Source organism: Papaver somniferum, chromosome 1 (genome assembly GCF_003573695.1).
Source record: "Papaver somniferum cultivar HN1 chromosome 1, ASM357369v1, whole genome shotgun sequence".
NCBI lineage: Eukaryota > Viridiplantae > Streptophyta > Magnoliopsida > Ranunculales > Papaveraceae > Papaver > Papaver somniferum.
In genome coordinates this window covers 48,779,969-48,793,561 of record NC_039358.1, presented here as the reverse complement: position 1 = coordinate 48,793,561, position 13,593 = coordinate 48,779,969, and the positions used below count along the sequence as shown (strand labels likewise).

General features: G+C 37.4%; 1 pseudogene; it reads left to right on the top strand.

Moving 5' to 3' along the window:
* The first annotated feature begins 566 nt into the window (after positions 1-566).
* LOC113328608 lies at positions 567-4,048 on the top strand (annotated as a pseudogene).
* The last annotated feature ends 9,545 nt before the right edge of the window (positions 4,049-13,593 follow it).

Sequence of the window (13,593 nt, the reverse complement as noted above, 5' to 3'; positions counted from 1 at the left end):
CCCCTTGTTCATTTTTAATCTACGGTTTAATTTTAGTTGCTTACTCAATTAAGAGATAACTACCAACCTTATGATTAGTTAAGTTTTCTATTCAGAATTTTTGCATTTGTTATGCAACAACGCGTCTCAATGCGTCTCCCCTATTTTTGTTTGATACAATGTTGGTTTGTTGTAAAAATATTCATTTGGTGTTGGTACATCATTAGGTCTTTTTTTAAGGCTCATTCTTCTTTGTTTGTAATTGGTAGAAAGCGGCACTACACGTTTAGGATGACAATGATAATGATAAAATAGGTGAGCTGAAAATAAGACTTCATTGTTGTTTGTTATTTTAGTTGTGTAGAGTATAACTTAATTGCTTAAGTTTATGTAATGTGCAGGCAAGACACTTTGTGCAAGAGTTTAAGAGGAAGAATAAGAAGGATATCAGTGGAAATCCTATAGCATTAAGAAGGTTGAGTACAGCTTTTGAGAGCGCAAAGAGGACTCTTTCGTCAACTGCACAGACTACAATCGAAATTGATTCTCTCTATGAGGGTGTTGATTTCTTCACGTCTATTTCTCGTGTCAGATTAGAAGAGATGAACATGGATTTGTTCATGAAGTGTATGGATCAAGTCGAGAAGTGCTTGAGGGATGTTAATATGGATAAGAGCAGTGTTCATGATGTTGTTCTGGTTGGTGGATCAATTAGGATTCCTGAAGTGCAACAATTGTTGCAGGAGTTCTTCAATGGGAAAGAACTTTGCAAGAGTATTAATCCCAATGAAGATGTGGCTTATGAAGCGGTTGTGCAGGATGTCATTTGACTGGTGAAGCTAATCAAAAATTGAATCAGATCTTGTTCCTCTCTCCCTTGGGCTCGAGACTGCAAGAGGGGTTATGACTACTTTGTGTTAGAGCATAGCTCGGTCAACCTCGCATGCGTTGCTATCTCAAGCATGTTTGTCAAGGTTAGTGATCAAAATTATAAGTCTTGATTTCTAGCCTACATAGCTAAGTCTCGGACTAGGATAGAAAAGTGTAGTTGAGCTCAAGGACTTCATGGCGATTCATCATACAACGACGAAGATCTATACAAGGAACCGTGGAACTTCATCAACAAAAAGGTATGTGGAGACTTGAACTTATCTATCACTCAAAAGTCTATCTCTTCTATCTCCTACTTCTTATGAGACAAAAGTCGTATGCTATATAGACTAGATCATACACATTTGACATTTCGAGCTGAGCATTCATCGCTTATCTTTTATCTCGAAATCTTGTGTTGGTAAAGCATTTCGCTTTGATCAAGTTTATCTTCACCTAGTGACGAAAGTCATGAAAAGTTTCAATCACTTTGAGAATTGCTCTGACGTGAATCGGTCTGTGAATAACGGCTACATAGCGTCCTATGAGAATGTCTCAATGATTGAAATAAGAGTTTAGATTACATAACCATGTATTCCTTGAACCGAAGTTTTCGAACTTTGTTGATCAAGAGAAATCGGGAGGATTGTGGAATTGGCTTTCCAAGTCCGCGAACTGTCGGAAGTTCTCGACCGAGAATTTCTGCTGGGATTTTCCAAAACTCGTTTGTGTGCTAAGTCCGCGAACTCAGTCCGCGAACTGGCGGAATTTCGAGAATTTCTGTTGAGTTTGGAAAACTCAACCGATTAACTTAAGTCCGCGAACTTGTTTGTGAACTTAAGAGTTTATGATCTAAAGATGTGCTCTGAACATGAAACATTAAATTACTAAGGAATGCTTTATGCAAAACGTGGCTATAATGTTCACGAGCCGATTCAATCGAATCGAATCATCTTTGTTTCAATTGTGTCTTGTGTAGTTACATAAGATCTCATAGCAATTGAACAACTCTTTAACAAGTTCATTTGAGTCAATTGAACTAGTTATGGTGAAGAAGAACAAGGTTAATATGAAATTCTCATATGGTTAACCTTTTGGGTTACTATATTGAACCAACATACACGTACACGTTTGGGCATGGTTTTCACGAACCCAGTAAACGTCAACCCAAGTGTGTGTGACAAGCTAAGTTTTCGATCTAACGGTTGAGAAATATTAGCTTGTAAATCAGGTTTTTCATCTAACGGTGAATAAGGATTGCTTTGTAACTAAGGAAAAACCCTGATTTGAAGGCTATATAAAGGAGACATCTAGCATTTTGCAAAACTAATCCCCATACGTCTATGTGCTACTAGTGCTCCCGCTAGAGTCGATCTCCATTAACCTTTGATATCTTCTCTAAAATCAGGTTAACGACTCAAAGACTTCATTGGGATTGTGAAGCCAGACCGATACTAATTTATCGTAGTTGTGTGATCTGATCTTGCATCTTCTATCGTACGAGTACAATCGATTGATTGGCTTGAGATCGTGAGAGTTCTCCGATAGTCAAGATAAAGAAGTCACAAACATCTTTGTCTCACTGTTTGTGATTCCTCGCCAATCCGCTTGTGTAGTCAGGAAGGATTGTAGAGAGGTGATTGATTAATCTAGGCTGTTCTTCGGGAATATAAGACCGGATTATCAATTAGTTCATGTTACCTCGATTTTATATCTAAAGACGGAACAAAACCTAGGGTTTATCTGTGGGAGACAAATTTATCCTCTTATAGACTTTTCTGTGTGAGACAGATCTGTTTATTATCAAGTCTGTGATTTTGGGTTACAGCAACTCTTGGTTGTGGGTGGGATCAGCTAAGGGAATCAAGTGACCAGTATCCTGCTGGGATCAAAGGCGTAAGAGTACAACTATACCTTGGATCGGTGGGAGACTGATTGGGGTTCAACTATAGTTCAGGCCGAAGTTAGTTTACAGTAGGCTAGTGTCTGTAGCGGCTTAATACAATGTGTATTCAATCTGGACTAGGTCCCGGGGTTTTTCTGCATTTTCGGTTTCCTCGTTAACAAAATTTCTGGTGTCTGTGTTATTTCTTTTCCGCATTATATTTTATATAATTAAAATAGTACAGGTTGTGCGTTCGTGATCATCAATTGGAAATCCAACCTTTGGTTGTTGATTGATATTGATTGATCCTTGGACATTGGTCTTTGGTACCGTCCAAGTTATCTCTCTTTGATAAAGACTCGCAGATTTCTATTTGCTTGAGTAAAGATCAAATCGAGAGATTGAGATAATAACTCCTTGAGATACTTTCTATCTAGATTGAGTCTGACTCTCTAGTTGATTCTCTAGCAAAGTGTTTCGGAGTTAGTCCATACAGATTGCTAATCGAAATATTGGGTGGTGTTGTTAGACCCCCGTTTTTTCACTTTGATTCCAAGAAACACCACCATTCCTACCAAGAAGGAGCAAGTTTTCTCTACCTATGACGACAACCAACCTGGAGTGTTGATTCAGGTGTTTGAAGGAGAGCGAGCAGGAACCAGGGACGACAACTTGCTTGGTAAATTTGAGCTTTCTGGAATCCCATCCGCACCTTGTGTGGTGTCCCTCAGATCATTGTTTGCTTCGACATTGATGCAAATGGTACTCTTAATGTATTTTCTGAGGATAAAACTACAGGGAAGGAGAACAAAATCACAATCACAAATGATAAAAGACGGTTGTCTAAGGAGGAGACTGAGAAGATGGTGCAAGAGACAGAGAAGTACAAGGCAGAGGATGAACAACACAAGCAGAAAATAAAGTCGAAGAATGGTTTGGAGAACTATGCATACAATATTTATATGAGGAATGCCATCAGGGACGAAAAGATTGCTGGAAAGTTAGCACCAAAAAAGAAGAAGATCGAGGATGCCATTGAAGCTGCTATCCAGTGGCTTGACACCAACCAGCTTGCAGAGGCAGGGGAATTTGATGACAAGACGAAAGAGTTAGAGAGTCTTTGCAACCCAATCATCGTTAAGATGTATCAAGGTGGTGTTGAACCTGACATGGGTGGTTTTGGTGGCATGCATGAGGATAGTCCTTCAATGGGTGGTGTCAGTAGTACTGGTGCAGGACCAAAGATTTAGGAAGTTGACTAAGTGGAAGAACTATCACTGCTTGGGGGCGAGAAGTTGGAGGGGTTGTGTTTTGCTTAGAAGTCACTGCAACTAAACGAATAACCATTTCCAGTTATCTCAAGTGCGCGTTCTATGTAGGAGTAAATTAGCGGCCACTAATTCGTGGGGATAATCTTAAATTGCAGGTGAAACCTGTATCTCTAACCTTCTTATCTCCTTCTAGTATACATAATTGTTGCTGATAAGACATTATGGATGTATTTTCATCCTCCTCATTATAGAAAATGTTCAGAAAAGTTTTTGGTTTTTATCGCACAGGTAGCCCCATATAATACTTGCTATTCACAGCTGGAAGAGCACCTGAGCCAAGTTGGTGTAGATAACTCTACCAACGAATAGAACGAAGCACTTGTTCCGGGTGTGGTGGATCCACAGTTGTTTCCTCCTTGTGATGTTGTTCTTCTTTGTCAAGAATCTAAAACTCTAATCAAAAACCAGGATAAGTTAAAGCTTCTCAGTAATGGGAGGGAATAACTTAAATGCAAATCTAAAGGTTAGAACAACTTCCAACTTCTATCTTTGTTCTTTTAATTTCTTTTTCACAGCTGTTAAACTATGCAAATATACATGTGTTTGTATCCAGGTATATGCTTAATTGTTAGAGCATAGCTCGGTCGACCTCGCATGCGTTGGTATATCAAGCATGTTTGTCAATGTTAGTGATCAAAACTATGAGTCTTGATTTCTAGTCTATTATAGCTTCTCGGACTAGGATAGAAAAGTGTAGTTGAGCTCAAGGACTTCATGGAGATTCATCATACAACGAAGAAGATATAATCAAGGAACCGTGGAACTTCATCAACAAAAAGGTATGTGGAGACTTGAACTTATCTATCACTCAAAAGTCTATCTATTCTATCTCTTACTTCTTATGAGACAAAAAGTCGTATGTTATATAGACTAGATCATACACATTTGACATTTCGAGCTGAGTATTCACTACTTATCTTTTTATCGAAATCGTGTGTTGGTAAAGCATTTCGCTTTGATCAAGTTTATCTTCACCTAGACGAAAGTCATGAAAAGTTTCAATTACTTTGAGAACTGCTCTAACGTGAAACGTTCTGTGAATAACGGATATATAACGTCCTCTGAGAATGTCTCAATGATTGGAATGAGAGTTTAGATTACATAACCATGTATTCCTTAATCCGAAGTTTTTGAACTTTGTTGATTGAGAGAAACCGGAGGAATTGTCTTTGCCAAGTCCGCGAACTCAGTTTGCAAACTCAGTCCGCGAACTGTCGGAAGTTCTTGTACCGAGAATTTCTGCTGGGATTCCAAATTCGTTCGTAAAGTTCAAGTCCGCGAACTCAGTCCGCGAACTGGCGGAAGTCTCTTTTCCGAGATTTTCTGCTGAGTTTGGAAAACTCTGCCGGTTGTCTTAAGTCCGCGAACTTGTTTGTGAGCTTAAGTGGTTATGATATAAAGATGTGCTCTGAACATGAAACTTAAATTACTAAGGAATGCTTTATGCAAACCGTGGCTATAAATTTCATGAGCCGATTCAATCGAATCGAATCATCTTTGTTTCAATTGTGTCTTGTGTAGTTACATAAGATCTCATAGCAATTGAACAACTCTCTAACTAGTTCATTTGAGTCAATTGAACTAGTTATGGTGAAGAAGAACTAGGTTAATATGAATTGCTCATATGGTTAACCTTTTGGGTTACTATGTTGAACCAACATACACGTACACGTTTGGGAATGGTTTTCACAAACCCAGTAAATGTCTACCCAAGTGTGTGTGACAAGCTAAGTTTTCGATCTAACGGTTGAGAAATATTAGCTTGAATCTAAATCCGGTTTTCATATAACAGTGAATATGGATTGCTTTGTAACTAAGGAAAAATCCTTATTTGAAGGCCATATAAAGGAGACATCTAGCATTGTGCAAAACTAATCCCCACACGTCTGTGTGATACTAATGCGCTCGCTAGATTCGATTCTCCTTTAACCTTTGGTTTTCTTCTCTAAACCAGGTTAACGACTTAAGGACTTCATTGGGATTGTGAAGCCAGACCGATACTACTTTTATCATAGTTGTGTGATCTCATCTTGCATCTTTTATCGTACGAGTACAATATATTGATTGGCTTGAGATCGTGAGAGTTCTCCGATAGGCAAGATAAAGAAGTCACAAACATCTTCGTCTCACTGTTTGTGATTCCTCGACAAACCGCTTGTGTAGTCAAGAAGGATTGTTGAGAGGTGATTGATCAATCTAGGCTGTTCTTCGGGAATATAAGACCAGTATCAATTGGTTCTTGTTCACCTTGATTTTATATCTTAAGACGGAACAAAACCTAGGGTTTTTCTGTGGGAGACAGATTTATCCTTTGATAGACTTTTTTGTGTGAGACAGATTTGTTTATTATCAAGTCTGCGATTTTGGGTTGCAGCAACTCTTAGTTGTGGGTGAGATCAGCTAAGGGAATCAAGTGCGCAATATCCTGCTGGGATAAGAGGCGTAGGAGTACAACTGTACCTTGAATCGCTGGGAGACTGATTGGGGTTCAACTATAGTCCAGTCCGAAGTTAGCTTGTAGTAGGCTAGTGTCTGTAGCGGCTTAATACAGTGTGTATTCAATCTAGACTAGGTCCCGGGGTTTTTATGCATTTGCGGTTTCCTCGTTAACAAAACTTCTGGTGTCTGTGTTATTTCTTTTCGGCATTATATTTTTTATGTAATTGAAATAATACAGGCTATGCGTTAAGATCATCAATTGGGAATCCAACCTTTGGTTGTTGATTGATATTGATTGATCCTTGGATATTGGTCTTTGGTACCGTCCAAGTTATTTCTTGTATTTGATAAAGACTCGCTATTGTTTTTAGCTTGAGTAAAGATCAAATCAAGAGAGAGATATTAACTCCTTGAGATACTTTAATCTAGATTGAGTCTGACTGTCTAGTTGATTCTCTAGCAGAGTATTTCGGAGTTAGTTCATACAGATTGCTAAGCGAAATATTGGGTGGTGTTGTTAGACCCCCGCTTTTTCATTAATAATTTCCCAATTTAAAAGCATTCCCTTTTCAAACTACTTCTCACACTCGTGTTGCACTTATTTCAGAAGGTTCGGCTGACTGAAAAACTGTACAGTTGAAATATCTGATCAATGAGAAAGTAAATTTTGTGGATCAAAGATGGTAGGTATCTGATAAAACATGAGACACCATATTTTGAGCAGTGTGCATGAGCAGAGTGCAATTTGAATGACACATGCTTAGCTGTCAAAACAAGTAGGTATGCAATGTAACAATAATGTTTGATTTTAAACTTCCAGTTTTTGAAATGTATCTTTATGTTGCCTTATCTCTTCATATATGTCTCACTTGTAAATTCTTTGGTTCTTCTATTTGTGGTTTTAACTGCTTTTAGGTATGCCTAGTCGTTATGTTCTTGTATCTAATGTTTTATTCTTTTTTCGGACTTTAATATTATTCTTTGTTCGGACTTTACTACTTTCTTTTGTTTGGTAATGCATTTGTATTATCTAAATTGGGGTGCTTGTAATAAATTTCAGCGTTTGAAGAATATTGCCGAGATGATCGGTTCAGTTTTGGATACATACAAGCCATAAATGGTGGTGAACGAGAAGCACCAAATTTGATCAAGCTTGGTTCTAGATCAACTACTGAGCTTCACCTTGACTATGCCACTACAATGCCACCTGCTAGTTAAATGACTAGGTTTATTTTGATCATGGAACGACGAAAACTCATCAAAAATCCCAACACTTCTCGAGTCTCATTGGTCTCACCTGGTCTCTAGTATCTTTCAGGTATAAGCAAATCATTGGCAATAGAGTATATACCTGGAATTCTAAAGTATTCTTACTTTCTTTATTTGTTATCTCTAATTATATCTATCTGTGACAGGTTCTTCGTCATCTTGGTCGTATTTACGAGACGATAATTCGGCATCATCGTGTGATCATCCTCTCAAAGCCACCATAATTTGCGGCATTATGATTACTCACTGTAAGAACTTGTAACATTCCAATCTATATGCAATTTTTAGGAAAAACAAACATAGTTGAACCAGCAAAATGTAAGAAACAAGAACATATTTAATAAATTCATTTAACTCTGAAGTCTTTTATTTGTGCTCTGTTTTAGTACAATTTTACAGCTGGTTTTTTAATGCAACTCAAACTCATCCCCACTTTTTATTGTCTTTGGTTCCCTTTATTTATAGAATATCTTATATGTTCAAACATGTAACATGTAAATGATGTTAAATTTCAAAACATGTTGATGTAACATGTAAATGATGTTAAATTTCAAAACATGTTGATGTAACATGGCTTTGGTTCCCTTTCTTAATGCTGCATCTTTTGTTGTTTAGATTTTTAGATCTGTGGGAATGTAGAGTATGAGAACTATCAGATTGAACTATTGGATACAGGATTAATCAGGGTTTTTGCAGGGAACTGGAGTATTGCAGGATAAATTGGGGGGAAATCGATTTTGACTAGGTTAACGAAGACTTGACCTTTTTTTTCTTATTGCAAATATTTAGCAACGGCGGGGACTTGTTGCTAAATCTGAACTAGAATAACTATATCCTGTCCTAATAAAAGATATCCCTGAATAATTCTAAAATTAGGAACAGAGTAGCAACATCTATTTCTTATTGCTAAATTTTTGTTTCGCAACAAATTGTTTCTGTTGCGATTGTCGTTGCTGACCGAGATTAGCAACAGAGCTAGAGTTGTTGCGAAAAAATGCGACAGGGTGTTCAGCAACGACAATAATCTGTTGCAAGCCCAGTCAGCAACAGATTTAAGATGTTGCTAAACGTTAAATTTGGTGCAGTGCTTGATTTGATTTTACTCAAGCAAATAGAAATCTGCGAGTCTTTATCAAATACAAGGATAATAAACTTGGATGGTACCAAAGACCAATATCCAAGGATCAATCAATTTTCAATCAACAACCAAAGGTTGGATTTCACAATTGATCAATACAAAAGCACAACCTGTGCAAATGCAGAAAAACCCCGGGACCTAGTCCAGATTGAACACCACATTGTATTAAGCCGCCACAGACACTAGCCTACTACAAACTAACTTCGGTATGGACTGTAGTTGAACCCTAATCAATCTCACACTGATTCAAGGTACAGTTGCGCTCCTTACATCTCTGATCCCAGCAGGATACTACGCACTTGATTCCCTTAGCTGATCTCACCCACAACCAAGAGTTGCTACGACCCAAAGTCGAAGACCTTAGTAAACAAATCTGTATCACACAGAAAAGTCTACAAGGATAGATAAATCTGTCTCCCACAGATAAACCTAAAAGTTTTGTTCTGTCTTTTGATAAAAATCAAGGTGAACAAGAACCAATTGATAAACCGGACTTATATTCCCGAAGAACATCCTAGTATTATCAATCACCTCACAATAATCTAAATCATATGGTAGCGAAACTAGATATTGTGGAATCACAAACGAAGAGACGACGATGTTTGTGATTTCTTTTTATCTTGCCCTATCGGAGATACACTCTCAAGTCAATTATTCAATTGAACTCGTACGATAGAAAATGGCAAGATCATATCGCTCAACTACAAGAGAAGTAGTTTCTTCTGGCTTCAGAATCCCAATGAAGTCTTTCAGTCGTTAATCGACAGGGTCTAGAGAAGAAACCTACGATTAAAGGAGAATCGACTCTAGTGTTGGTATTTTCAATGATGTTGTAGTAATGAGGTTCAAACTCTCGGACTTGTGAAGATTAAATTTAAAGATTTAATAAAATTATATACAAAAAATATTAACAAAGTGGGCGAGAGGTATGAGAAAACAACCAAGACATTGATTCCACTATTACACATGAATTAATGATGGTAAATAATCCAAAACTCTAATTATCTTTTAAGTCCTTTATATCTTAACTCACTAATAATCAAGCAAATTCTCAAACATCAATTGTATCCCTTAAGCATAGGTTATCTAAACAAAGCATAACCTATCTAATTGAATCACAACTGATTAGGAAAATTACGCAAACAATTTAAAACTCTGCAAAAGAAGTGATTGAGTGAATTATAATTAAATATTAGAGAAAATAAAATAGTTACCAATTATTCATGCGTAAATAGCTTCCTAATTGCCTTGGTTGTGGGAGAATTAGCCGCTCATCATGTTGGAAACACGCTCAAAAATCATTATTATTGCTCAAAGGGTGTTTAAAAATGATGAAAAGGGAGAAATAATTCAAAACCGGGTTTGTAACAATTATATTTGTTACAAACCAGAGAACTACGACCCTCGGCAAATAAGACTGTCCCGCGACAGTAACAAATAAGGATGTCACTGTAACAAATAAGACTGTCGACTGACAGTCGCTGAAACTGTAACAAAATAAGACTGCTCCTTGTGGGTCTTATGTTCTTCGCGTTCTTCAGCAGCAGCAGAAAAATGGCAGCTCTGTAACTTGATTTTTTCTTCTTCTCTGGCTCTCCTCAGCCCCCCAAACTCTCGACACCCCTTCTATGATACCTTGTGAATATATTTATACGTGATTGCGACATTGAATCTCCTCCATTAACTCCAAATAATCTTCATTTACTCGGGATATTTTCTTTCTTTTTTTATCAATGATTTTGATTTTTACGCATCTGCAACTGGATTAAATTCCTTATAAATCTTCTTCACGTTCCAAAGTGTTGATTAAGGCTTCCAAACACGTGCAATACACGTTTAGATTCACCACAACTCGTGTAAGCTCATGTTTTTCCTCCAACTTCCTGTTTGGATTAAACCAAGTTATCCAGACAAATTTGATCGAAACAAACACCCATACTAGCTTTGTTAGGACATATCACAACTACCCATTAAGTTTCAGCCCTTTAGTCTACCCAGAACTCCTTCAAGAATCGATCGAAAGTTACACAGTTGAGAATAAAATTTTCCCGCCAAAACGAAATTTTGAAATGTTGAAGATGGTGTCCCCCTAACCAAACTGGGGGTGCGAATAGCAGGTCCCAACTAAGGTGCCCCTTATCCAAATTGAGGGTTCCTTTAGTACTTTTCTCCGGGAGTCCAAATAGCACTTTTTGAGCAACTTTTTCCACACAAGTGTATTTCTCCAAAAACACCTACAAACACACAAAGCATCAAAATTAGTACAAAAATCGAGCACTAACACTAGAGACATTAAGTACAATTTAGACACAAAAATGTGTCTATCATCTATTAAACCAACTAGTATCACACAGGAGGTGTGGGGATTAGTTTTGCACAGTTGCTAGACGTCTCCTTATATAGTTTTCAAATCAGGGTTTGCAGTCTAAGTTACCTTGGTAACAAAGCATTCAACAATCACCGTTAGATGAAAAACCTTATTTATCCAAGCTAATATCTTTGAACCGTTGGATCGAAACTTAGATTGTCAGACACAAATGAAATGTATTCATTTAGGTTTGAGTAACCTTACCTAAACGTGTACATTGGTTGATTCACAAATGGTTGATCAATGGTTAGCCATATGAGTGCTTTCATATTAACCGTATTCATCTTTCTCATAACTAGTTCAAATGACTCATAAGAAGTAGTTCAAGAGTTGTTCAATTGCTTAGGTATTTATAGATAGACACAATTGAAACAAAATCGGATCGATTCATTTGAATCAATTCATGAACAATATACCCATGGTTTGCAAAGATTGCATTCCTTATAATTTATTTTTTTAAGTCCATGAACTACCGATTTGAGAAATAACTAGCTTGGGTACGCGTACGGGTATGCGTACCTTAGCTACCGAATTTTGAGTTGGTTTTAGTTTCCAAACTCAACAGACTTTTTCGGGTGAAAAAGTTCCGCCAGTATGCGTACGGGTACGCGTACCTAAGGTGACTGGTTTTTGAGTTCGTAAACTTCAAACTCAGCAGAATTTCAAGGACGTGAATTTCCGCCAGTACGCGTACCCAACCTGTCTCCTTCACCAATACCGCATGCTCACATATGCACGCATTTGGTTTTTGGCACATGGATTTATACACTAATGTGTGAACACACTATATGCTTACATCCATAGGTGGTTACATATTCTCAACTCTACATTTCAATCGTTGAAGCATTCTTCTATAATGTTATAACAGTCGTTAGACATAAAGAATCGACTATCGTCATCAAAGCTATTTTCAAGATTGAAACGTCATCATGACTTTCGTCACGGGTAAAGATGAAGATGGTTAAAGCAAAAGCTTACCAACACGTATTTCGAGAAAAAGATAGACGAGTAAACTCGGCTCGAAATAACAAATGTGTATGTATGAAAACTATCATACTTATACGAATTTTGTCTAAGAGTAGGAGATAGAGTAGATAGACTTTTGAGTGACAAGATGAGTTCAAGTCTCCACATACCTTTTGGTCGGATGAAGTTCCACAGGTTCCTTGAGTAGTTCTTCGTCTTTGCAAGATAATCGCCATGGAGTCTGGAGCTCAACTATTCCTAACTATCTTAGACCAAGACTTAGTCATAAGTATACTATAAATCAATACATATAGTTTTGATCACTAATATTGACAAACATGCTTGATAGCAATGCATGCGAGTTCGACCGAGCAATGCTCTAACATGTGGTGCTGGTATATATTGATGGTGGATATGGTGGTGGTGGTTGGTGATAGTAGTGGTGGCGGCGATGATGGTGTTGCTGGTTGGTGATGGTAGGATGGTGGAAGTGATGTTGTTTGTCACGCTACCGTTGATTAGTAATGGTGTTACTGGTTGGTGGTGGATAGTGACACCTTTGGGGTTTTTGTGTTACTTTTTTTATTTTGGGTTTTTGTGTTACTTTTGTTTTGATGGGTTTTTTGTGGATGGATATTGACATCTTTGGGGTTATAACTCACGGCCCGTTATATTAAAGAGAAAAATATATATAGAATACAAACCAAGAGACTTTATCACAACATTACATATGAATAATAGAGTTCCATTGAAACAAGATGGAACTAATAGGGATGTCCTTCAAACATTAGTTTCAGACAACCATAATACTATGGACTGCTTAATCACTAAACACAACTCATCAAACTCCTTAGTTCTTCCCCCCAGAAGCTCTGGATTTTATTTTCTTCCGAATATGCTATAAGACAACATATATAGCCTTCTACTAGACTTCTTTACATCTGCCTTTCAAATTGTTTAGTTTCCAAGCTTCAAACTAACATTTTACCGACTTACAAGAAGCCCATTTCACTCCAAATGCTTCCATAAATCTTGACCAGACTTTAAAAAAATAGTCACAGTGAAGCAACATATGATCTGCACTCTCCTCCACATTGTTGCAGAACGCACATTGTACAATATTCACTTCAATTCCCCTATCTCTTAACATGCTTTTAGTATGCAGAGAATTGTCCACAGCATAAAACTCACTTTAGGTGGAACATGTTTTTTTCCAAAGAAACTTATTGAAATAAAAAACAACATCTTCTTGGACTTGCACTTCATAGCTTTTCTTCACAGAGAAACCATCATAAACTGAACCATATCCTCTTCATCATTAAGACCATGCACATGACCTAACTTATTA